Source organism: Bubalus bubalis, chromosome 3, assembly GCF_019923935.1.
Source record: "Bubalus bubalis isolate 160015118507 breed Murrah chromosome 3, NDDB_SH_1, whole genome shotgun sequence".
NCBI lineage: Eukaryota > Metazoa > Chordata > Mammalia > Artiodactyla > Bovidae > Bubalus > Bubalus bubalis.
The window spans coordinates 57272890-57297413 of NC_059159.1; the positions used below are offsets into that span (position 1 = coordinate 57272890).

Consider the following 24524-nt stretch of genomic DNA (forward strand, 5'->3'; position numbering starts at 1 on the left):
ACAAGAGTAGCTAACCATATAACCTTTACACATCTGGATTTCACATCATGAGGGAAAATTGTTGAAAACATATAGACAAGGGAAAAGAAAAGACATAGATATATCCTGTTCATCTGAGTCCTAATGTTTATTCCAAATCAGATGTTCTGGGCTCCCATGTTTTCAGCTCTATAAAATTCTGAGCCTAGAAAGCAACTGTGGAAAATTCTTAAAGAGATGGGAATACTGGACCACCTGACCTGCCACCTGAGAAATCTGTATGCAGGTCAAGAAGCAACAGTTAAAACTGGACATGGAACAACAGACTGGTTCCAAATTGGGAAAGGAGTACATCAAGGCTGTATATTGTCACCCTACATAACTTCTATGCAGAGTACATCATGTGAAATGCTGGTCTGAATGAAGCACACGTTGGAATCAAGATTGCAGGGAGAAATATCAATAACCTCAGATATGCAGATGACACCACCCTTATGGCAGAAAGTGAAGAAGAACTAAAGAGTCTCTTGATGAAAGTGAAAGAGGAGAGTTAAAAAGTTGGCTTAAAGCTCAACATTCAGAAGCTAAGATCATGGCATCCAGTCCCATCACTTCTTGGCAAATAGATAGGAAAACAATGAAAACAGTGAGAGATTATTTTCTTGGTCTCCAAAATCACTGCAGATGGTGACTGAAGCCTTGAAATTAAAAGACGCTTACTCCTTGGAAGAAAAGCTATGACCAACCTAGGCAGCATATTAAAAAGCAGAGACATTACTCTGCCAACAAAGTTCCATCTAGTCAAAGCTATGGTTTTTCCAGTAGTCATGTATGGGATGTGAGAATTGGACTATAAAGAAAGCTGAGCTCCAAAGAACTGATGCTTTTGAACTATGGTGTTGGAGAAGACTCTTGAGAGTCTCTTGGACTTCAAGGAGATCCAGTCAGTCCATCCTAAAGGAAATCAGTCCTGAATATTCATTGGAAGGACTGATGCTGAAGCTGAAACTCCAATCCTTTGGCCACCTGATGCGAAGAGCTGATTCATTTGAAAAGACCCTGTTTTTGGGAAAGATTGAAGGCAGGCGGAGAAGGGGGTGACAGAGGATAAGATGGTTGGATGTCATCACCAACTCAATGGACATGAGTTTGAGTAAACTCCGGGAGTTGGTGATGCACAGGGAAGCCTGGCGTGCTGCAGTTCTTGGGGTTGCAAAGAGTCAGACACGACTGAGTGACAAACTGAACTGAACTGAGAAGGCAACTATTTTTATGGTTACCCAGAAGTAGAATATTACTACTTAGAGTAGACTGTCTCTTCTACAATCCTGCAGAATAGCATCATAAGAGATGCTGTTCATTTAGAAAAATATGTGCATTGTGTTGAACCTCATTGTGAATGTCCACCCACCCTACCTCCAGCCATAATCTGGAAGGATATGAACAGATTAGAAGTGAATCACTCTTCACAATTAAGTGAGAAGAGCTAAGAATTTCAGCATGCAACCCAGGCAGGACAATAGGAATGATAAGCAGAAGGCATGGGCCACAAGAAGGAAGGTCAGCCCTCCACACCACCTCCCTATAACCAGCCAGGAACAGGTAATTTTAGGACAATGAATCTAATGCTCATTTTTAAATTGCTGTCTACATGATGCTATGCTGTAATCCCTTCAATTCCCACAAAACTTCATTAAGAAAAAGAAAACAGCAGTAGGAACCAAGAACAGTATTTAGGAAGCACACTGTAGCACAGATGAAGACAAGTAAACTCCACAAAAATCCACAGCTGGGATTTTCCACAGCAATAGATTATTTGGATTTTAAAATAAAAGTTGACTTCAGAAGGTGAGAGGACTAGGTCATACACACAGCTGACATTGGGGTTGCATATGAATGACTTACTGCTACACAATGGAGAAATACATCTTCCACTTGACGGCAAATATCTCTGAACGTCATCTTGATGTCTTTAACTTTATCTTACCATTGTCTGATTGTTTAGTTCCTACTTAGGTCCCCTTCAGAACTATTGTGTTCTCCTAGCTTATTTTTATGGTTGCATTCCATTTCTTAAACAATTACGTCTACTGTGGGTCCATGTTTACGTAAAATGGTGATTGAGTACTGATATGCAGTCACAATAAAAGCAGTCCATACAAAATAGGGTTGGACTTCAAAGGAAAAGCAATTTAAGTGTATTTTTTTTACTTCTACATTCATTTCTCTCAATATGTAGCCAATGTGAAATAACATTCCCACTTTGCTGAGACCAAAGTTAAGTACCAAGAAATTTATTTATCCCACAAATATTTATTGCCCTCAGTGGTACAACTGATACAGCCAGGAGGCAAAGTCATAAATATAAATACTAAATGGTCACAATTTAGTTAGGGGAAGAGAAATGAAAACAAAAGTAGAGGCCTGCATGTAGCACACAAAGAAAATATAAGCAGGTCTAAAGGATCCTGGCGTGGGGAGATGTAAAAAGTCCAAGAAAAAGCGACAACTGGAGCAAGTTTTGAAGAATTCATGGGAGTGCACCAAGACAACAGGAGAGAAAGGGCATTGCAGGAAGGGGCATGAACTTGTGAGCAACCACCACTCCAAAAGGAAACATGAGAAACTCCATGTGTAGGGAAATCGATCTGCTGGAGAAAAGGGAAAGGCGGGCAGTCTTGAGATTCTGAAGGTCCTTGCATGACTGAGATCTTTTGCCTTTAATCCATGAATGACATAGATCCAGATTGAGAAAGACCAGAGTGATAAAGAGGATACATTGCTTTAAAAGGGTAGATTGTAGATGTCCATCAGCAGATGAATGAATAAAGAAGTAATGGTTCATATACACAATGGAATATTAGTCATAAAAAGGAACAAAATTGGATCATTTGTAATGCTGTGGATGGACCTAGAGTGTGTCATACAGAGTAAAGTAAGTCAGAAAGAGGAAAATAAATATCATATATTAACATATGTATTTGGAATCTAGAAAAATGGTACTGTTGACCCTATTTGCAGGGCGGGAGCAGAGGCCCAGACACAGAGAACAGACAGGTGGGCACAGAGGGGAGGGGGGTGGGGTGCACTGGGAGAGAGGCTCTGAAGCACACACACACTCGTGTGTAAAGCAGAGCGCTAGTGGGAAGCTGCTGTAGAGCGCAGGCAGCTCAGCTCGGGGCTCTGTGATGACCGAGAGTGGCGGGAGGGGGGCTCAAGAGGGAGGGGACGCATGTACACATACAGCTCACTCACCTTGTACAGTAGTAACTAACACAGCATTGTAAAGTATTTATTTTCCAGTTAAAAATAAATAAAAGGGTGGGTTGGAAGGAAATAGAAATGGAATCTGGAACTCCAGAAGACCTGAACTATGATGATGATTGTGTGGGGGAGCAAGGACATTAAATCCTTATTATTTGCCAGGCCTAAATAGGATGCCTCTGCTTTATTCCCCGAGCCTGGCTGCCTACATCGACCATTAAACTTGCTTAAAGAAGGAGTGGGGCGGGGGGAAAGGTCATCTTTCTTTCTTTTTTGCTGGATAATTGCCAAATTACATACAAGCAATTCTACAGCCATTTATTCTGCATTTTTAACTGCCTCCTGGAACCATCCCCATTAATTAGTTCTACAGCTTCTTAGATTTCCGTCCTGATTTCTAAGCAGAAAACCCTCTAAAAAGACAGAAGAAGAAGAAAAGAAAGACTTCTGCTCCCACTAAGATTTATATTATTTTTTTTTGTCATTGTTGTTTCATCATTTTTTTATTGAAACACATTCTTTCAGTTTAACTCTTTCTTTTGTTTGAAATTTTTTAGGATGGTTTGTTTTGTTGTTTTCTTTATTTTTTAATTTTTATTGGAGTACAGTTAATTTACGGTGTTATTTTCAGGTGCACAGCAAAGTCAAGCAGTTGTACATATACATATATTCACTCTTCTAGATTCTGTTCCCAATACAGAGTACTGAGTAGTTTCCTATACTGTACAGTAGGTCCTTATTATTTATCTATTTTATATGTAGTAGCACCTGACGAGGGAGTAATCTCTAAAATACACAAACAACTCATGTTGCTCAATATCAAAAAAAAAAAATTACCCAATCAAAAGACGGGCAGAAGATTTAAATAGACATTTCTCCAAAGAAGACCCTTGAATGGCTAAAAGGCACAAGAAAAGGTGCTTAACATCATTGTATCAAAACTTGATACAATGAGGTATCACCTCACATGAGTCAGAAATGCCATCATGAAAAAATATACAAATAATAGATGCTGGAGAGAATGTGGTGAAAACGGAGCCCTCCTACAGTGTTGGAGGGAATATAAGTTGGTGCAGCCACTAAGGAGAGCAGCGTGGAGGTTCCTTAAAAAGCTAAACATAGAGCTGCCATGTGCTCCTGCAATCCCACTCCTGGACATATATTCTGAGGAAAATATGACCTGAAAGGACACATGTGCCTCAGCATTCATTGCAGCAGTCTTTGCAACAGCCAAGACACAGAAGCAACCCAAATGTCTGTCCATCACACTGACAGAGAAATGTATAAAGATGTGGTACACATATACAATGGAATATTACTCAGCCATTTAAAAGAGTGGAATGATGCCATTTTCAGCAATGTGAATGGACCTACAGATTGCCATATTGAGTGAAGTAAGTCAGACAGAGAAGAATATTGTATGACACCCTTTATATGTGGAATCTAAAAATACATGATACAAATGAACTTACAAAAGAGAAACACACCCACAGACTTAGATAATGAACTTATGGCTGCCTAGGGGAAGGGATGGTTAGGCAGTTTGGGATGGACATGTACACACTGCTATGTTTAAAATGAATAACCAGCAAGGACCTACTGTACAGCACAGGGAACTCTGCTCAGTGCTGTGTGGCAACCTGGACGGGAGGGGAGTATGTGGTACAATGGATATATGTATGTGTATGGCCAAGTCCCTTTGCTGTTCACCTGACATTATCACAGCATTGTTAATTAGCTATACTCCAAAACAAAATTAAAAGTTTAAAAAAAGAAAAGCTACATGCACCCCAGCTTACAATAGCCAAGATATGGAAGCAACCTAAACGTCCATAGATAAAAGAACAGACAAAGATGTGATACATATATACAATGGAATGTTACTCAGCAAAACAAGGGTTAAATAATGCCATTTTCAGCAACATGGATGGACCTAGAGATTGTCATACTGAGTGATGTAAGTCAGAGAAAGAGAATCCCTTATATGTGGAATTTTTAAAGAAATGATACAAATGAACTTACTTACAGAACAGAAACAGACTCACAGACTTGGAGAATGAACTTATGGTTACCAGGGGGAAAGGTCAGATAATGGGTTAGTTAAGGAGTGTGGAATTGACATGTACACACTGCTATATATAAAATGGGTAGCCAGTAAGGACCTACTGCGTAACACAGAGAACTCTATGTTAGGAGGCAGCCTGGATGGGAGGGGATTTGGTGGACAATGGATACATGTGTATTTATGGCTGAGTCCCTTCAATGTTTGCCCGAAACTATCACAACATTGTTGTTAATCAGATATATTCCAATTCAAAATAAAAAGTTTTTTTAAAAAAAGAAAAGATCCACACACCCCAGCGTTCACTGCAGTGCTATTTACAACTGCCAGGACATGGAAGCAACCTAAACATCCAGTGAGACTTAGATGGCTAACGGGAGGACCCCAGGACTTGGTCTGTAGATGGCAGTGGAGGGATGAATCAACTCGGGTCTGAGGTTCTGAGTTCAGGAAGCAACATTAGCTTCACATCCCTGCTGCTGCTGTTGCTGCTGCTAGGTTGCTTCAGTCGTGTCCGACTCTGTGAGATGGAGTGATTTACAATCCTCACCAGCCTCTTCAAATCACCACCACTGACCTCTTCTGCCCCAGACAATCTTGAGAAAGCCATGTTGTATTCCTACCATCTTTACATGCAACCCATCCAAATAGTCTTTTGCCAATCCCAGTGGAGTGTAGGGATTCTTATGAAGGATTTGTGAAACTTGGTTGTTTTTAGACCAAGATTTCTCATTTTGTTTCCTTTTCTTCCTTCCTTCTCTCTGGCTTTGGGAGAGAACTCAGCTTTCAGTTTGATGGTAAGTTATCAATTATATACCTCCTCCCCAAAGGGCTGTCCTGGAGTCTTTTATGAATGACAATGGAAACAGTCTCAGCTGACTCAACAAGGTGTACAAGGATGTCCTCAATGAAGATTCATGTGCTGTAGCTAGATTGTATTTACATGTATTAACTCATTTCGGAGGAAAATTTAGATGTAAGTATTGTATAAAATACTTTTAATAGAAAACTAGTCATGACTTGATGGATAAAATTCAACTGATGATATTCAAAACCAACTAGCCTTTTAAAAAGACTATTTTATTTCTTAACATATTATGTTTTTTAATAACACACCATATTCTGCTTGTTAACATCTGTGTATACTGCAATTAGTGGAAACTTGAAAAGGATGATTCTGAACAACACTTCCTCTTTTTCCCCAGAATGAATATTAATATCTATGAGTTTTCCTTCAGGCAATTTTAAGAAGTTAGTGCTAGAAAGACCCAGAAAAAAACATCTAAAGGGATCTCTTAAAAGTGCAAGTGAGGCCACAGAAACCCACAAAGGTTAAGTGACACCCAAGGTCACATAGGAAGAATGTGGCGCAGATTGAATTCTACCCAGGTGTCTTGGTGCAGATATTTTTAGCTACATCTCTTCTTTAAAAAAAAAAAAAAGTTATTTATTTGTCTTAGGTTTACACCAAAATGCAGAGGAAAGTACAAAGATGCACCATATTCCCCCTGCTGTCCCATGGCAGAATCTGTCCCATTACCAGCATCGCTCACCAGAGTGGTACATTTTCTCACTAAGAATAAACCTTAGTAAGAATAAATAAGGATAACCCTTACACTAACACATCATAGTCACCCAACGTCCATTGGTCTACTGTTTACCTTGGGATTCATCCTCAGTGTTATACATTCTGCAGTTTTATATAAATACATAATGACATGCATCCATCATTATAACATCGTAGGGAATATTTTCACTGCTCTAAAAATCCTGTGTTCTGCCTGTTCATTCCTCCCCCAGCCCCCACCCCTCATAATGACTAGCCTTTCCACTGTCTCCATAGTGTTGCCTCTCCCAGAATGTCATACAGTCCAAATCATATCGTAGGCAGACTTCTCAGATCCGCTTCTTTCACTTAGTAACATGCATGTCAGTTTCCTCCTTGCCTTTTCATGGCTTTATCGAGTCATGAAATGCTCATTTCTTTTTAGCCCTGAATAACCTTCCAGAGCTACACTCAGAAGTGAGTCTGGCTGACCATGGCCCCCTGCTCAGACTGTTCCGCTGACTTGGTTCTGTAGCTGGGCAGAGCTGCTGGTTGCGTCTTCCGCTTGGGCTCTGCAGGTAGGAACTGGGTGGGACAGGATGCTGGCGCTGGTGGTTGCAAGCCCCGCCCCCTTCTCCGTCACAGTCAGAGTCCCTGCAGTTCCCATGGGAGCGCCCCAGATGACGGGTCTGGATGTCCCCCCACTGCCAGGCTCTCTCTACCCACTGGAGGAGTCACAGGCTCAGGGGCGACTCCTTGGCTCGATGCGGAGGCGGCCTGGGGCAGGACCTTGCAGTCAGTCCACAGAGGCTCCTCTCACCTTCTAACGCGTCTGTCTTGGTCTCTGAGCTATCAGTTCTATTCCAACTTCAGCTCTGTTTTCTAGGAGTCTCTCAGTGGTGACTTGTCCTTGAATTGTTGTTAGCTGTTCTTGTGATGAGGAATGAAGTCAGGAACAACCTGTGTTGCCAACTTGGTGACATCACTCCTGAATAATAGTTTATTTACCATTTGACAATCAAAGGACATCTTGGTTGCTTCCAAGTTTTGGCAATCATGAATCAAGCTGCTATAAACATCTCTATGAAGGTTTTCATTAGGACATAACTTTTCAGCTCCTTTGGGCGAATACCAACGAGCCTAATTACTGGATCATATGCTAAGAATGGGCTTCCCAGGTGGCGCAGCGGTAAAGAACCAACCTGCCAATGCAAGAGGCATAAGAGACACGGGTTTGATCCCTGGGTCAGAACAATTCCTTGGAGGAGGGCACGGCAACCCACTCCAGTATACTTGCCTGGAGAATCCCATGGACAGAGGAACCTGGCAGGCTGCAGTCCATAGCGTCATACGAAGTTGAACACAACCAAAGTGACTTAGCATGCATGCTAAGAATATGTTTAGCTTTGTAAGAAACTGCCAAACTGTCTTCCCAAGTAGCTGTAACATTTTGCTTTCCCACCAGCAATGAATGAGAGTTCCTATTAGCTACATCTTCATCAGCATTTGGTGTTAGTGTTGCAGATTTGGGCCATTCTAATAAGTGTATACTGGTATCTCATTGTTATTTTAACTTTCATTTCCCTGAGGATATATGTAGAGCATCTCTTGATACACTTATTTGCCATCTTTGTACTTTCTTTAGTGAAGTGTCTCTTAAGGTCTCTGATCCAGTTTTCAATTGGTTGTTTGTTTACTTAGTTTGAGTTTTAAGGGTTCTTTGTATATTTTGGATAACAGTCATTTTCTTTTGCTACATTTTTGTACATGCAAAATATATTTTCTTTGAACTACCTTAGCAAAAAAAATAAAACCAATTAAGCTGTAGGTTTCAGACTACCTCAGATAATCCCACTCATCTATGATGATATCCTAGTTAGTAAAAAATCATAATTGTATTGATTTACGTATTCATATATTCAACAACACTTCTCAGGCATTTATTATGGACCTTACACAGGGCCAGACACTGAGGATAACAAGAAGATAACATGGTCGAAGCTCCTAAAAGGGTTTCAAAGTCCAGAAAGCAAGACACATTAAAATAATGGTTAATATGTGCTCTAATCCTAGGATGTGAAAAGTTCTGGAATACAGAGGAGGGAAGGTTTGAAAAGTGAAGGGACAATTTAGGACTCTGACCTATGGCTAGGAATTTTCCAGAGGCCGAAGAAAGGAAAAGCGTCTCAAGCCGAGGCGAGCAGGAGCACACACGTGAAGCTGTGCAGATGCAGACTCAGGAGGAAATGGGTGACAGCCTTCTGGGCCAGAGTAGGCAGATCCTGATTCCTGCCCACCCCACCCCCCCAACTAGGTTGAATGCGTTCTGAGGTTAGATACAAGGTTTTCAAGCCTGTGTTGGTAGTTCCCATCTCCAGGGATCTAGTTAGGACTGCCCAACTTTTTCTGACTATAAAATGGTCTAGAAGGGAAATTTCCTGCTCCGAGAGTGCCCTCTATGGGTAAGAGGTCGCATGAGGCATTTCTTTCCAAGAGATATACAAGTAGATAGATAAATATTTCTGATTAGAATTGCCTCCTTTAAACCAAAAACTACAATGAGGTGCTGCCTCACACCAATCAGAATCATTAAAAACTCTACAAATAACAAATGCTGGAGAGGATGTGAACAAAAGGAAGCCCTCCTACACTGTTGGTGGGAATGTAAAGTGGTTCAGCCACTATGGAGAATCATACGGCGGTTCCTCAGAAAAGAAAAACAGAATTACCAGACAGTCCAGCAATCCCACTCCTGGGCATATATCCAGACAAAATTCTAATTCAAAAAGGTCCATGTAGCCTTATGTTCATAGCAGTACCTATTCACAATAGCCAAGACATAGAAAGAACCTAAACATCCATTGATGGATGGATGGATAAATAGGATATGGTAAGTATATGCCATGGAATACTACTCAGCCATGAAAAAGAACCAAATAATGTCATTTGTGACAACATGAGCAACTAGAGATTATCACACTAAGTGAATTGAGTCAGATAGAGAAAGACATGTGAAAGTGAAAGTTGCTCTGTCCTATCTGACTCTTTGCGACCCCATGGACTATACTGTCCAAGAAATTCTGCAGGCCAAAATACTGGAGTAGGTAGCCTTTCCCTTCTCTAGGGGATCTTCCCAACCAGGGATTGAACCCAGGGGTCTCCCACATTGCAAACGGATTCTTGACCAGCTGAGCCACCAGGGAAGCCCATCACCCTAAGTGAATTAAGTCACATAAAGACATACCATATTGTATTACTTATACATAGAATCTAAAATATGACATAAATGAACCTAACCATGAAACAGAAACAGGTTCATGGACATAGTGAACAGACTTGTGGTTGTCAAGGGGGAGAAGTTTGGGGAAGGGAAAGAGTAGGAGGTTGGACTGAGCAGATGTAAGCTAGTATCCACAGAATGGATAAGCAGCAAAGTCCTACTGCATAGCTGAGAATATCTGAATCACTTTCCTATACAGCAGAAACCCATACAACATTATAAATCAGTTATACTTCAATAAAGTAATAAATAATTGCCTGCCTTCAGCCTCAGGACCATCTAAGAAAATACAATTTCCCTGATAAGTTACCTTCGTCAACAATAAGACAATACGTAGGAGACAGAGACACAGACTAAAGAAAATTAAGATCCAACAGGCTAAGTGACCTCAGACTTCTGAGCTGTTTTTAAAGTGAGTGAACTGCCTCAGACGACCTTCGCATCTCCTTTCTCCAAAATTCTCTGACTTCTGAAAAATATGGCTCATTGTATCCTGGATGAACACAAAATGCTTGTATTTGGACTATAGTTGCAGGAATTAACGACTGAGTAAACCAGAGAATCCCTACTGGGAAAAAAATGTCATTTATGGCTGAGGCAGCTTTGGTCTCTGAATTTTCCATAGCAGTCAGGGATAATGGCCCAACAGTTTTTCCTTTTCCTTCTCCTCACGTTGTTTTGGCAGTAAAATGCCTATTTGAGACAGAAAACAAAGTAAACACAGCAGAATCCCGATCCATCCCTAAAACACAGTCCAACCACCGTATTAATCTACAAATCTGCCAAACCACACAGCAACCAAAAGACACTTTTTGACTGTATTACAGGATTCAGAGGATATCTTCTTCCTTAACAATTCCATTTTGGGGGCTTTCCATACGATGAGCTTAAGTGAGCCAGCCAACTCAGGTAAGTACAGAGGGGAGCCTCGAAACTTGTTGCAGCTTGGGATCTGGACAGTCCCCACAGATAATCTAACAGATGCACTATGGAGCAAAAACAGCTTTTGTAAGAGGAGAAGACAGTATGAAGAGGAGAAAGGGGATGGATGCAAACAATGAGTGGTCATGTGGGAAAAATTAGTCTATTTTCTCAGCTTCTGCCAAAAAAAGGTCACCGGCGATATCAAGAGGTGGAAAATGAGAAGCTTCCATTATCATCCAAAAACCACGTGACCATTTCCTGCTCCACTTGGGAAGGAAAACGACGGTAAGCCTGACTTCCAAGGGGTTGTGGTCTTCTGGCACCCTCTACTGTCAGGGAGGGAGACTGCAGCCGCCTGCCCCGAGGAAGCGAATGAGCCCAAGACAGAATCCGTCCTTGGGCTGAGGATCAACACACTATTAAATGGAAAGAAGACAGGAGTGTGAGAGGGAGAGAGCGGACAGAAAATTCTCAAGTTCCTTCCAAGGCTGGAGCCAGGATTGAGGCCCTACTCAGTGGAGAGCACCGCTCTTCAGAGTCCCAAAGAGCTGGGTGATTACATGGGTGAAATGCCTAGAAATGCTTCACAGAAGGCAGCTCGTGACATCAAATAGGAGTTCAAAGGAGACTGGATGGATGACAGAGGGCAGTGAAGGCAAAAGAACACATCATCTTAACCCGTGTGTCTAACTCTGTCACTCATTTAAAAGTTTTTCATAAATCGTATCAATCCTCCAGATTTTTTTAATCCAGATTTAATTTTTAATTAAATTTTTTAATTTAATTTTAATTTTTAAATTTAATTTAATTAATTAAAATTTTAATTTAATTAATTTTTAATTAAAATTTTAATTTTAATTTTTTATGTTTGAACTACTGGCTAAAGTAACAAGAAGCATTGTAATTTGAATTTTTATAGAACCTTATAAATTCTCAGTTGTTCTATAAGGTATTATGTTTGGGCCATTAAAATTCAGAAACTTTAGAAACTGCTGTGCCTGAATCAGGGAATTTTCAATTTAGGGGCAGATGGAAAATGTCTATTCCTCATCACTATAAGAGGTGTTATTCTCCAGTTTGTTTCATTCTACTTAAAACTGTTTTGTGGCACAATGGACCATGCATGCTAAATTGCTTCAGTCTCGTCCGACTTTTTGCAATGCTATGTACTGTAGCCCACCAGGCTCCTCTGTCCATGGGATTCTTCAGGCAAGAATAATGGAGCAGGTTGACAGGCCCTTCTCCAACAATCAACCATGCTGCTGCTGCTGCTGCTGCTAAGTCGCTTCAGTCGTGTCCAACTCTGTGCGATCCCATAGACGGCAGCCCACCAGGCTCCCCCGTCCCTGGGATTCTCCAGGCAAGAACACTGGAGTGGGTTGCCATTTCCTTCTCCAATGCATGAAAGTGAAAAGTGAAAGTGAAGTCGCTGAGTCTTGTCCAACTCTTAGCGACCCCATGGACTCTGGCCCACCAGGCTCCTCCATCTATGGGATTTTCCAGGCAAGAGTGCTGGAGTGGGGTGCCATTGCCTTCTCCGAACAATTGACTATAGGCTGCCACTAATGAACAGACACTTCTGGTGTCACCCCACCATCTGTGAAATAGAGGCTGCCAATTTGTGAGGGAGAGGTATTCTAAGACTGTCTTTACATTCCACAGCAAATTCTTGTTCAAGGCTGAGAGCTCTCCGACTCCCTTGCCAGTTCCTAGATTGCAGCAGTTAGGTCAACGAGGCTGCAGTAACAAGTAGGTCCCTCCAATAAGCTCTTTTGTTGCTCACGTCACAATATCAGGGTGGTGTCCCCCTAACAGCAGGCTTCCCTGTGTTGACTCAGGGGCCTGGGTTTCTTCCATCATGTGGCTCTGTCACCTGCAGGGTCACAGCAGCAGCATTTGTATCCTGTCCTAGAAGAGACAAGCTCAGAGACAGCCTCCATCCTTTGTACTCAAACCCACTGGCTAAAGCTCAGAGATAAATCCACACCTAACTACCTTGGTCCAGCTGTGTGCTCAAGAAGAACAGAGAATTTGATGGACAACTAAATTTTCTAGGTTATGGCTACCAGAACTTCCGAGGTCAATTTGCATTCTCCCTTCTGATAACTCTGGTGGCTCAGATGGTAAAGAGTTTGCCTGTAAGACTGGAGACCCAAGTTCGAACCCTAGGTTGGGAAGATCCCCTGAAGAAGGAAATGGCAACCCACTCCAGTATTCTTGCCAGGAAAATTCCACGGACAGTCCTTGGGATCGCAAAGAGTTGGACACGACTGAGCGACTTCACTTTCTACTTTTTCTCATAACTCACTCTATTTAAATTCCTTATTATTATAAATCCTTCATTTTAACCCATCACAGCACTTCCAAATGCTAGCATAACACAAGTTGTATCACTTTGGACAAACTACACAGTACCTTTAACCTTCATTTCTCTCCTCTATAATATAGCGATAATGATACTTACACACTGTAAGGAATAAATGAGCTAATGTATATAATGCATTCAACATGGTGCTAGCTGTCAATTAGAATGACATTTATTATCTCCTTCTTCTATCTTGACTGTTTTTGCATATCAAAGCAGATCAGTGTCTCTATTTTCAGATTATCATATGGAGAATTTCATCCATGTCCTCGATGAATTAAGTCTATTTTGAAGATGAGACATAAAACTGGTGAAGAGTTAAGCTTTGAGAATATTTATACATAATATTGAGCCAAATATAGAAGAATTTTAATTAAAAGGTGCATGATTAATTCTCAGATTATCTGTGTGTACAATGAAATTTTCAGAGAAGAAAGTAAGACCCTATGGGGGAGTTGGGATTTTGATTTGATCTTTAAGAGTAGGTTCTAGATAAGGATAGGAGGCAAGAATGAGGACAGAAGGCTCTATAGGAAGCTAGAATGACCTCAAAAACACAAGGAGGGAGGCAAAGACCAAGAAAGCAGGGACATGGGGGAAGAAGAGGGAAGAGGGAAAAGTTGAGAGACAAAGGGATGATATGGTTTTTCTAAATGTATATGAGCAAAGAAAATTAAGCTGAAAAGGTAGGTTGGTGCTAATAGAAAGCTAAATGGATAGACCGGTGACTAGCAAATCTAAATGTGGGGGGAAATCCTCTTGCAGGCATGGTAAGATACATAAAAAGAGGTGGAATGTAGGAGTTCCAAGTTCTGTACAAGTTTCAGAGCCACCGCCTAATTTGAACCTTGGTTCTGCCACTTAAAACCTATGACCTTGGCCAACTTTGCCACCCTGTCTGTGCCTTACTGTTCTCACATGAAAAATGAGGTGACAAGCTCTCTTGGAGTTGCTGGGAGAACCGGGTGGCTCAGTTCATGCAAATCCATTGGAAGGAGACTTGGCACATGGTGGTGGGTCTCCCATTAGGGGATCCTTTTTTATCCTGAGATTGAAGTCAGCCTAGCTCTGTGCAATTTCTACTAGTAGGATACCTTTCTCTCTTAGTGATTATGAACTCCCTGGAATCACTGGACCTTTAGAAACCTTCAATTAGTTTGTGTTTCCCACTTGGTGTCATATATATAAGCAGACCCAGACATTTGCAAGTCCAACTCAAAATATCACTTGCCTTATTAATTTGCTAGGGCTACCATAGCAAAATACCACAGACTGAGTGATTTAAACAACCCAATTTTTCTTTTCACAGTTCTGGAGGCCAGAAGTTCAAAACCCAGTTCTTGACAGGTTTTGCTTCTCCTAAGGTCACCTTCTTACTGAATCCTCACATGGCCTTGCCACGTGTGCACAGCGCTGGTGTCTCCCCACGTGTCCAAATTTCCTCTTATAAGTACAGCAACCATATTGGATGAGGACCCACTGTAAGGCTTCATTTTAGTTTAATCACCTCTCTAAGGGACCTGTCTCCAAATGCTGTCCTTCTGAAGTACTAGGGGTTAGGGCTTCATCATATGAATTTGAGGGGACACAATTCAACCCACAACACCGGGCCTGACCTTTCCGCTCATTGTATGATACTGTCTCTAGTCCCCCATCTAGGAGGTCTCTTTTTATGACCGTTATCTCATAATAAGCAGTGTGAAACTTTACCAAGAAAGCCAAGAGGTGTGCTTGTGATGGCCATCCCCAGATACATACTCAGCACCTCCTGTGCCGTGCTCTGGGTGGTGTGCCGGGACCCATCTGTACGTGGAACAAGCTGCCTACCCTCACGAAGCCTGCACTACAGGAGATCTACATCTAAGAAAATACATAACAGAGCTCGGAGTACATCGGATGTGAACAAGTGCCATGGAGAACAAGAAAGGAAATACAGGAGAAGGGGAGCCCCCTGAGCGGGGTGCAGGGGAGTGACTATTTTGTAAGGAGTGGTCATGCAAAGCCCCTCTCCGATGGTCATGTTTTAGCAATGACATGGGGAAGTCAGGAAACAAGTCATGTGGATAATTGGAGGAAGAACATTTCAAGCCAAGAAAACATCAGGTTCTAAGATTCTGAGGGGGAACTGAGGTTGATGAAGCTAGAGCCTGTTATACAGAGAGAAGTAAGTCAGAAAGAGAAAAACAAATATCATATATGAATGCATAAATATGGAATCTAGAAAAATGGTGCTGATGAACCTATCTGCAGGGCAGGAATGGAGATTGTGACACAGAGAACAGACTTGCGGACACAGCGGGGGAAGGAGAGGGAGGGACAAGTTGGGAGAGCAGCCTTGACACACACTCTACCATGTATAAAGTGGATAGCTGGTGGGACGCGGCTGACAACCCAGGGAGCTCAGCCCGACGCGCTGTGACAACCTAGAGGGGGCTGGTGGGGGGAGCTGGGAGGGAGGCTAAGAGGGAGGGGACGTGTGTATACTCACGGCTTAGAACTCAGCATCCAAAAACTGAAGGTCAGGGCACCCAGTCCCATCACTTCGTGGCAAATGGATGGGGTTTTCCATTTTTTAATGGAAACAGTGGTGGATTTTATTTTCTTAGGCTCCCAATCATTGAGGACAGTGACAGCAGCCATGAAATTAAAAGGAAACACTTGCTCCTTAGAAAGCTATGACAAACCTAGACAGTGTATTAAAAAGCTGAGACATCACTTTGCAGACAAAGGTCTGTGTGATCTAACCTATGGTTATTCTGGTAGTCATGTAAGGATGTGACAGTTGGACCATAAAGAAGGCTAAGCTCTGAAGAACTGATGCTTTTGAACTGTGGTGCTGCAGGCCCTTGGACCCCAAGGAGATCAAACCAGTCAAACCTAAAGGAAATCAATCCTGAATATTCATTGGAAGGACTGATGCTGAGCTGAAGCTCCAATACTTTGGCCACCTGAAGTGAAGAGCTGACTCATTGGAAAAGACCCTGATGCTGGGAAAGATTGAAGGCAGGAGGAGAAGGGGACGACAGAGGATGAGATGGTTGGGTGGCATCACTGACTCGATGACCATGAGTTTGAGTAAGCTCTGGGACTTGGTGAATGACAGGGAAGCCTAGCATGCTGCAGCAAAGAGTCAGACACGACTTAGTGACTCTACAGCAACAATGGTTGATTCACGTTGTGTACACCAGAAACCAATACAGCATTGTAAAGCAACTTTCCAGTTAGAAAAAAAAGCTCCTGAGGAGGAAGTGGCTTGGAATACCCACTTGGCTGGAGCAGAACAGATGAGGAGGAAAGTGCTTCGAAAGGAGAGGAGAGCTAGGTCGGGCCCCATTCTATCATTGTAGGGCTGTTGACTTTTGCTGAAGTGAAGTGGGAAATCCCTAGAAGGTTTTGAGCATGGTCTGATTTATGTTTTTAAAGGATCACTCAGATTATCATGTTGACAATAGACTGAGTCAGCGAGTGGGGAATGGTGAGCAGTCCAGCTAGTTACAATTGTTACATTGGGAGGTAACAGTAAAGTAGAAATAGTGAAGTTAGTGAGAAAGGTTTAGAATCTTGACGTATTTCCAAAGGAAAACCACCAGGAATTTCTGTTATAACATCTCCTGCTTATGATGCCCTCTAGGTTGCATTTGGCATCCTGCCAATCAGCACTGTCTAAGTTTTAGTGCATCAGAGCATTCTCTGTATCCTGGAGACAAGTGTACAGCTTAAATCCATGCACATCCTCCCAAGCTCAATCTCCATATCAAAATAAACGAGCACTAACATTATATAAATCCTGCCTAGGGAACTGGATAAAGCAGCCATCTTTAACCATCTATGCTCTGATCATAGGTTATGAAAAGTCCAAAGCCAAAAGGAATGCAGAATGCCTCCAGCTGGTATGATATTTGGATAAAAAAATATAGAATGTCATCATGCCCGTGACACATTCCTAATCAGAAAGGGAAAAGAGAGCAGAAGAAAGGAAGGCAGACCAGGTAAGTGATCGAGTGTGCTGTTCCTAAAGTGAGTAACTATAGTGCAAGAGTTCTTGTCAATATTTTAAAAAGCAAGCTATGAAATTGCTTTCTAATTGCTGACATCAATAATTTGTATCTTGAATTATTTTTTTAAGATGAAAATATTAGCATAGTCCTACTAATCTATTGCTTCCCTGATTTTCTCAGATAGACTGAGATCTTTTTTGTTCTTGTTAAGTTGTCCAGTCATGCCCAACTCTTTGTGGCCCCATGGACTGCAGCACACCAGACCCCCCTGTCCCTTACCATCTCCTGAAGTTTGCCCAAGTTCATGTCCATTGCATCCATGATGCCATCCAGCAATCTCATCCTCTGACGACTTTTTCTCCTTCTGCCCTCACTCTTTCCAGTATCAGGGACTTTCCAATGACTCGACTGTATACATCAGATGACCAAAACACTGGAACTTCAGCTTCATCATCAGTCCTTCCACTGAGCATTCAGGGTTGACTTCCCTTAAGATTGCCTGGTTTGATCTCCTTGCTGTCCAAGGGACTTTCAGGAGTCTTCTCCGGCACCATGGTTTCAAGGCATCAATATTTTGGCATTCTGTCATCTTTACAGTCCAGCTCTTGCAACCGTAAGTGACCACTGGGAACACCATACTCTTGACTATACAGACCAGTGTCAGCAGAATAAGTCTTTGGTTTTCAACACACTGTCTCAGTTCAGTTCAGTCACTCAGTCATGTCCGACTCTTTGCAACCCCTTGGACTGCAGCATACCAGGCCTCCTGTCCATCACCAACTCCCAGAGTTTACTCAAGCTCATGTCCATCGAGTTGGTGATGCCATCCAACCATCTTACCCTCTGTTGTCCCCTTCTCCTCCTGCCTTCAATCTTTCCCAGCATCAGGGTCTTTTCAAATGAGTCAGCTCTTTGCATCAGGTGGCCAAAGTATTGGAGTTTCAGCTTCAACATCAGTCCTTCCAATGAATGCTCAGGACTGATCTCTTTTAGGATGGACTGGTTGGATCTCCTTGCAGTCCAAGGGAACCTCAAGAGTCTTCTCAAACACCACAGTTCAAAAGCATCAATTCTTTGGAGTTCAGCTTTCTTCACAGTCCAACTCTCACATCTATACATGACTACCGGAAAAACCATAGCCTTGACTAGACAGACCTTTGTTGGCAAAGTAATGTCTCTGCTTTTTAATATGCTGTCTAGGTTGGTCATAACTTTCCTTCCAAGGAGTAAGTGTCTTTTAATTTCATGGCTGCAATCACCATCTGCAGTGATTCTGGAGCCCAGAAAAATAAAGTCAGCCACTGTTTCCCCATCTATTTCCTATGAAGTGATGGGACTGGATGCCATGATCTTAGTTTTCTGAATGTTGAGCTTTAAGCCAACTTTTTAACTCTCCTCTTTCACTTTCATCAAGAGACTCTTTAGTTCTTCTTCACTTTCTGCCATAAGGGTGGTGTCACCTGCATATGTGAGGTTATTTATATTCCTCCCAGCAATCTGGATTCCAGCTTGTGCTTCTTCCAGTCCAGCATTTCTCATGATGTACTCTGAATACAAGTTAAATAAGCAGGGTGACAGTATACAGCCTTGATGTACTCCTTTTCCTATTTGGAACCAGTCTGTTGTTCCATGTCCAGTTCTCACTGTTGCTTCCTTACCTGCATACAGGCTTCTCAAGAGGCAGGTCAGGTGGTCTGGTATTCCCATCTCTTTCAGAATTTTCCACAGTTTGTTGTGATCCACACAGTCAAAGGCTTTGGCATAGTCAATAAAGCAGAAATAAATGTTTTTCTGGAAGTCTCTTGCTTTTTCCATGATCCAGCGGATGTTGGAAATTTGATCTCTGGTTCCTCTGCCTTTTCTAAAACCAGCTTGAATATCTGGAAGTTCACAGTTCACATATTGCTGAAGCCTGGCTTGGAGAATTTTGAGCATTACTTTACTAGCTTGTGAGATGAGTGCAATTGTGTGGTAGTTTGAGCATTCTTTGGCATTGCCTTTCTTTGGGATTGGAATGAAAACTGACCTTTTCCAGTCCTGTGGCCGCTGCTGAGTTTTCCAAATTTGCTGGCATATTGAGTGCAGCACTTTGACAGCATCATCTTTCAGGATTTGAAATAGCTCAACTGGAATTCCATCACTTCCACTAGCTTTGTTCATAGTGATGCTTTCTAAGGCCCACTTGACTTCACATTCCAGGATGTCTGGCTCTAGGTGAGTGATCACACCATCATGGTTATCTGGGTTGTGAAGATCTTTTTTGTATAGTCTTCTGTGTATTCTTGACACCTCTTCTTAATATCTTCTGCTTCTTTTAGGTCCATACCATTTCTGTCCTTTATTGTGCCCATCTTTGCATGAAATGTTCCCTTGGTATCTGTAACTTTCTTGAAGAGATCTCTAGTCTTTCCCATTCTATTATTTTCCTCTATTTCTTTGCATTGGTCAGTGAAGAAGGCTTTCTTATCTCTTCTTGCTATTCTTTGGAACTCTGCATTCAAATGGGTATATCTTTATTTTTATCCTTTGCCTTTCACTTCCATGATCTTAGTTGTTTTTTGTTTTTTGTTTTTTGTTTTTTTTAGTTTTAAGCCTGACTCTTTCACTCTCCTCCTTCACCCTCAAGAAGTTCTTTAGTTCCTTCCTCGCTTTCTGCCATTAGAGTGGTGTCATCCACATATCTGAGGTTGTTGATATTTCTCCCGCCTATCTTGATTCCAGCTTGTAACTCATCCCACCTAGCATTTCTCATGATGAGCTCAGCATATAGGTTAAACAAACAGGGTGAAAGCAGACAGTGCTATCATACTCCTTTCTCAATCTTGAACCAATCTGTTGTTCCACACAGGGTTCTAACTATTGCTTCTTGATCCACATACAGGTTTCAGGAGACGAGTAATATGGTCTGGTATTCTCATCTCTCTAAAAGCTTTCCACAGTTTGTTATGATCCCCACAAAGACTTTAGTGTAGTTGATGAAACAGAAGTAGATGTTTTTCTGGAATTTCCTTGCTTTCTCTATAATCCAGTGAATGTTGGCAATTTGATCTCTGGTTCCTCTCCCTTTTCTAAACCCAGCTTGGACATCTGGAAGTTCTTGGTTCACATAACACTGAAGCCTAGCATTAAAGATTTTAAGCATGACCTTACTAGCATGGGAGATGAGTGTCACTGTCCAATAGTTAGCACATTCTTTAGTACTACCATTCTTGGGAATTTTTCTTATTTAAGATGAAGACTTTAGCATAGGTCTACTCATTTATTCCTTCCCTGATTTTTGTTCACATTGTCTGAGATCTTAGCTCAAGATAATTTTTATTAAGTGAAAATTATAGAGTAAGAGGTGGACGGAGGGCACAGGACATGTGTGTGGTTATGTTTTGCCAGCCCTGAAGGGAAACTGAGCACTGAGGGGACCAGGGACTGAGCATTTCAGATGTGCCTGCTAAACGTGCTGCAGCACCACGCTGGCTGCAAGACTTGTGTGTCTGCGGACACCGCCTTCCAGGGCTTTCCACCCAGCTTTCACCTTCCCTGTGGTGAAGAATCCCATCGACAGAAGACAACATGAAAAAGAATATAAATGCATATATATTAAAAAACTAAATCACTCTGCAAAAGTCTGACATGACTTAGTGACTAAGCAACAACAACAACAACACGTGAAACTAATACAGCATTGTAGATCAACTATGCTTCAATAAAATAAATTAAAAAAAAGAAAGTATGAAAAAGTGTTTACAGTATGCTACCCTCTGAGTAAAGAATTAGGGAAGATAATTATATATTTGAATTTGCCAATACCTGAAATAAGAAATACTGAAAGTATATGCAAAAAAAAAAATATATATATATATATAGAGAGAGAGAGAGAGAGTAGTCTATTCCCTACCCTTATGTATGTATATATAGGTAGGGAATAGACTAAACAAACACAGAAGTAAAGTGACTTCACAAAGTATACTTTTAAATATAGCTTTTTTTAAAATTTGAATCATGGACTTATTTTTGTTGTTGAAGTATAGCTGGTTTACAGTATACAGCAAGGTGATTCAGTTATATATATGTATATATATGTGGATATATTTATGTATTCTTGTTCAGATTCTTTTCCATATGTATTCTTGTTCAGATTCTTTTCCACTGTGGGTTGTGGGATATTGAGTATAGTTCCCTGTGCAATAGAGTAGGTCCTTGTTGTTTATACAAAAATTATTATTTTTATGTAAAGAATTGGAAACAACATGTAAACAATTGGTAACAATTCTTTTAAAAAAAGAAGAATTCCATGACTAAGAATCAGTAGCTCCTAACACCCAGCAGGGAATATGCCACAAAGACAAGAATTGGGATCCAGCATGGGAAAACTGGCCAAGAACTCATGGAAGCAGCTTTGGAACCATCGTTGAAAAAATATTTTAAATAGATCCGATGGGAAGATGTTGGTCTATGAGCTTTGTGTTACTATGGGCTGAGAATGTCTAATGGGATTGGGGCGATTGAAATGGCTGTAATTTAGCCTCAGTATGTACAAGGATGGGCTTCCTTGGTGGCTCAGAGGTTAAAGTGTCTGCCTGCAATGCAGGAGACCCGGGTTCAATCCCTTGGTTGAGAAGATCCCCTGGAGAAGGCAATGGCAACCCACTCCAGTATTCTTGCCTGGAGAATCCCATGGACAGAGGAGCCTGGTAGGCTACAGTCCTCGAGGTCGCAAAGAGTCGGACATGACTGAGCGACTTCACTTTCACTTTCATGTAAAGGATAGAATTCGTTCCACCTATATGTACGTCGCAGAAGTATTGGTTTCACAGCTTGTCTTTTCTGGCAGTGAGCAGAACTGCTCTCATGAACTTCATGATGAGAGGCTCGTGTAACAATGGGTGCAGTTTCAATGGCACCTGCTGACAGCGATGATTGAAGCTGAAGTGTTGGTATTGTTGATATCATATGACTAGCGCCCAGGCCCCAGCATCTTGCGTGGTTACCGTATCCTGGCGTGATGTGTGCAGTGGTGGCTCCTCTGACGATATTAAGGGGCCTCTTCTCAGAGCTGAGTGGTACACAGTTGGCATTGTGGGAGGCCTCTTCCCTGTCACCATAGGTGTGTGTGCCCAGTGAGAAGTTTCTGAAAATGGGAGCCCGGGGAGTGGGCCTGGGTCTGGTCTGTGTCCCCACTGGGATCTATGTATTTCGACCTCCCACTACGGCTGGTGCCACTCCGCACTCAGTGGCAACTGATGGTGGATTAGTTCTCTGCAGCATGTCTCTTCTGTATCACAAACAGAAAGTAATCAAGCATGCAGAAGTCACTCAGGTGTATGGAGCTCTAAAATATGATCCCATCAGTCTGATGCTGGGAATCTACCTGGATCCAGTAAACCTATTTATGCACGTTGCCAGTATTCTAACAACTGGAGGCAGTAGAAAGAAGTGAAGTGACCAGCTTCTGACTTCTTAATACATCTCTTAATACATCAGATACCTGGCTTGTTTACTGGGGGCAGATATTAAATAGTTTGTGCAAGCAGCTTTTGTTGAAGTTTAGAGGATAAGAATTTGAGACTTCCCTGGTAGTCCAGTGGCTAAGAATCCTCCTGCCAATGCAGAGGACATGGGTTTGACCCCTAGTCTGGGGATATTCCACATGCCATGGGGCGATGAAGCCCCCTGTGACACAATTGCTGAGTCTGCTCTCCAGAGCCTGCAGACTGCAGCTAGCAAGCCCGCGAGCTGCAGCTACTGCCTATGCCCCTAGACCCTGTACTGTGCAACAAGAGAAGCCACACAACGAGAGACCTACACTCGGCCACACAGATTCAGCACAGCCAAAAATAAATAAATAATTGTTTAAAAAGAGAGCAAGTGCTACCAATCATAGGGAACAGGATAGTCTCAAAGTATCTAGAGAAAAAAACGAAGGTAAGAACTCATTGCCATATGTAAAACAGATAATCAGTGTGAGTTCAATGCATGAAGCAAGGACCCAAAGGCTTAGGGAGAGGGTAGGGAGGGAGGCAGGAGGGTTCAGGATGGAGAGGATACATCTATACCCATGGCAAAAAAAAAAAAAAAAATCACAATATTGTAAAGTAATAATACTCTGATTAAAATTTTTTTTAAAAAAAAGAACTTGTGAGCACTTTTCAAGTGTGCCAGTAATATAATGCTTCAGGCCTGCTTTTTCTTCTAGAGAATAAATTCCATAGTTCTCTGCCAAATAGCACACACATATTTTCAATTCTCGTGTTGAGTAACTCGAAAATGTTCTTAGAAGTGGTCAAACAGGAGATGGCAAGAGTGAACATCAACATTTTAGGAATTGGTGAACTAAAATGGACTGGAATGGGAGAATTTAACTCAGATGACCATTATATCTACTACTGTGGGCAAGAATCCCTTAGAAGAAATGGAGTAGCCCTCATAGTCAGCAAAAGCAAAATGCAGTACTTGGGTGCAGTCACAAAAGTGACAGAAATGATCTCTGTTCATTTCCAAGGCAAACCATTCAATATCACAGTAATCCAAGTCTATGCCCCAATCACTAACGCTGAAGAAGCTGGATTTGAACAGTTCTGTGAAGACCTACGAAGGCAATGGCACCCCACTCCAGTACTCTTGCCTGGAAAAATCCCATGGATGGAGGAGCCTAGTAGGCTGCAGTCCATGGGGTCGCTAAGAGTCAGACACGACTGAGCGACTTCACTTTCACTTTTCACTTTCATGCATTGGAGAAGGAAATGGCAACTCACTCCAGTGTCCTTGCCTGGAGAATCCCAGGGACGGGGGAGCCTGGTGGGCTGCCGTCTATGGGGTCATACAGAGTCGGACACGACTGAAGTGACTTAGCAGTAGCAGCATGAAGACCTACAAGACCTTCTAAAACTAACACACACACACAAAAATGTCCTTTTCATCATAGGGGACTGGAATGCAAAAGCAGGAAGTCAAAAGATACCTGGAGTAACAGGCAAGTTTGGCCTTGAAGTACAAAATGAAGCAGGGCAAAGTCTTACAGAGTTTTGCCAAGATAACACACTCATCATAGCAAACACCCTCTTCCAACAACACAAGAGTCAACTCCACACATGGACGTCACCAGATGGGCA

At 41.9% G+C, this 24524-nt stretch overlaps 1 pseudogene; it reads left to right on the forward strand.

The window, feature by feature from the left end:
• Positions 1-11012: 11012 nt before the first annotated feature.
• Positions 11013-22852, forward strand: LOC102416297 (annotated as a pseudogene).
• Positions 22853-24524: the final 1672 nt, after the last annotated feature.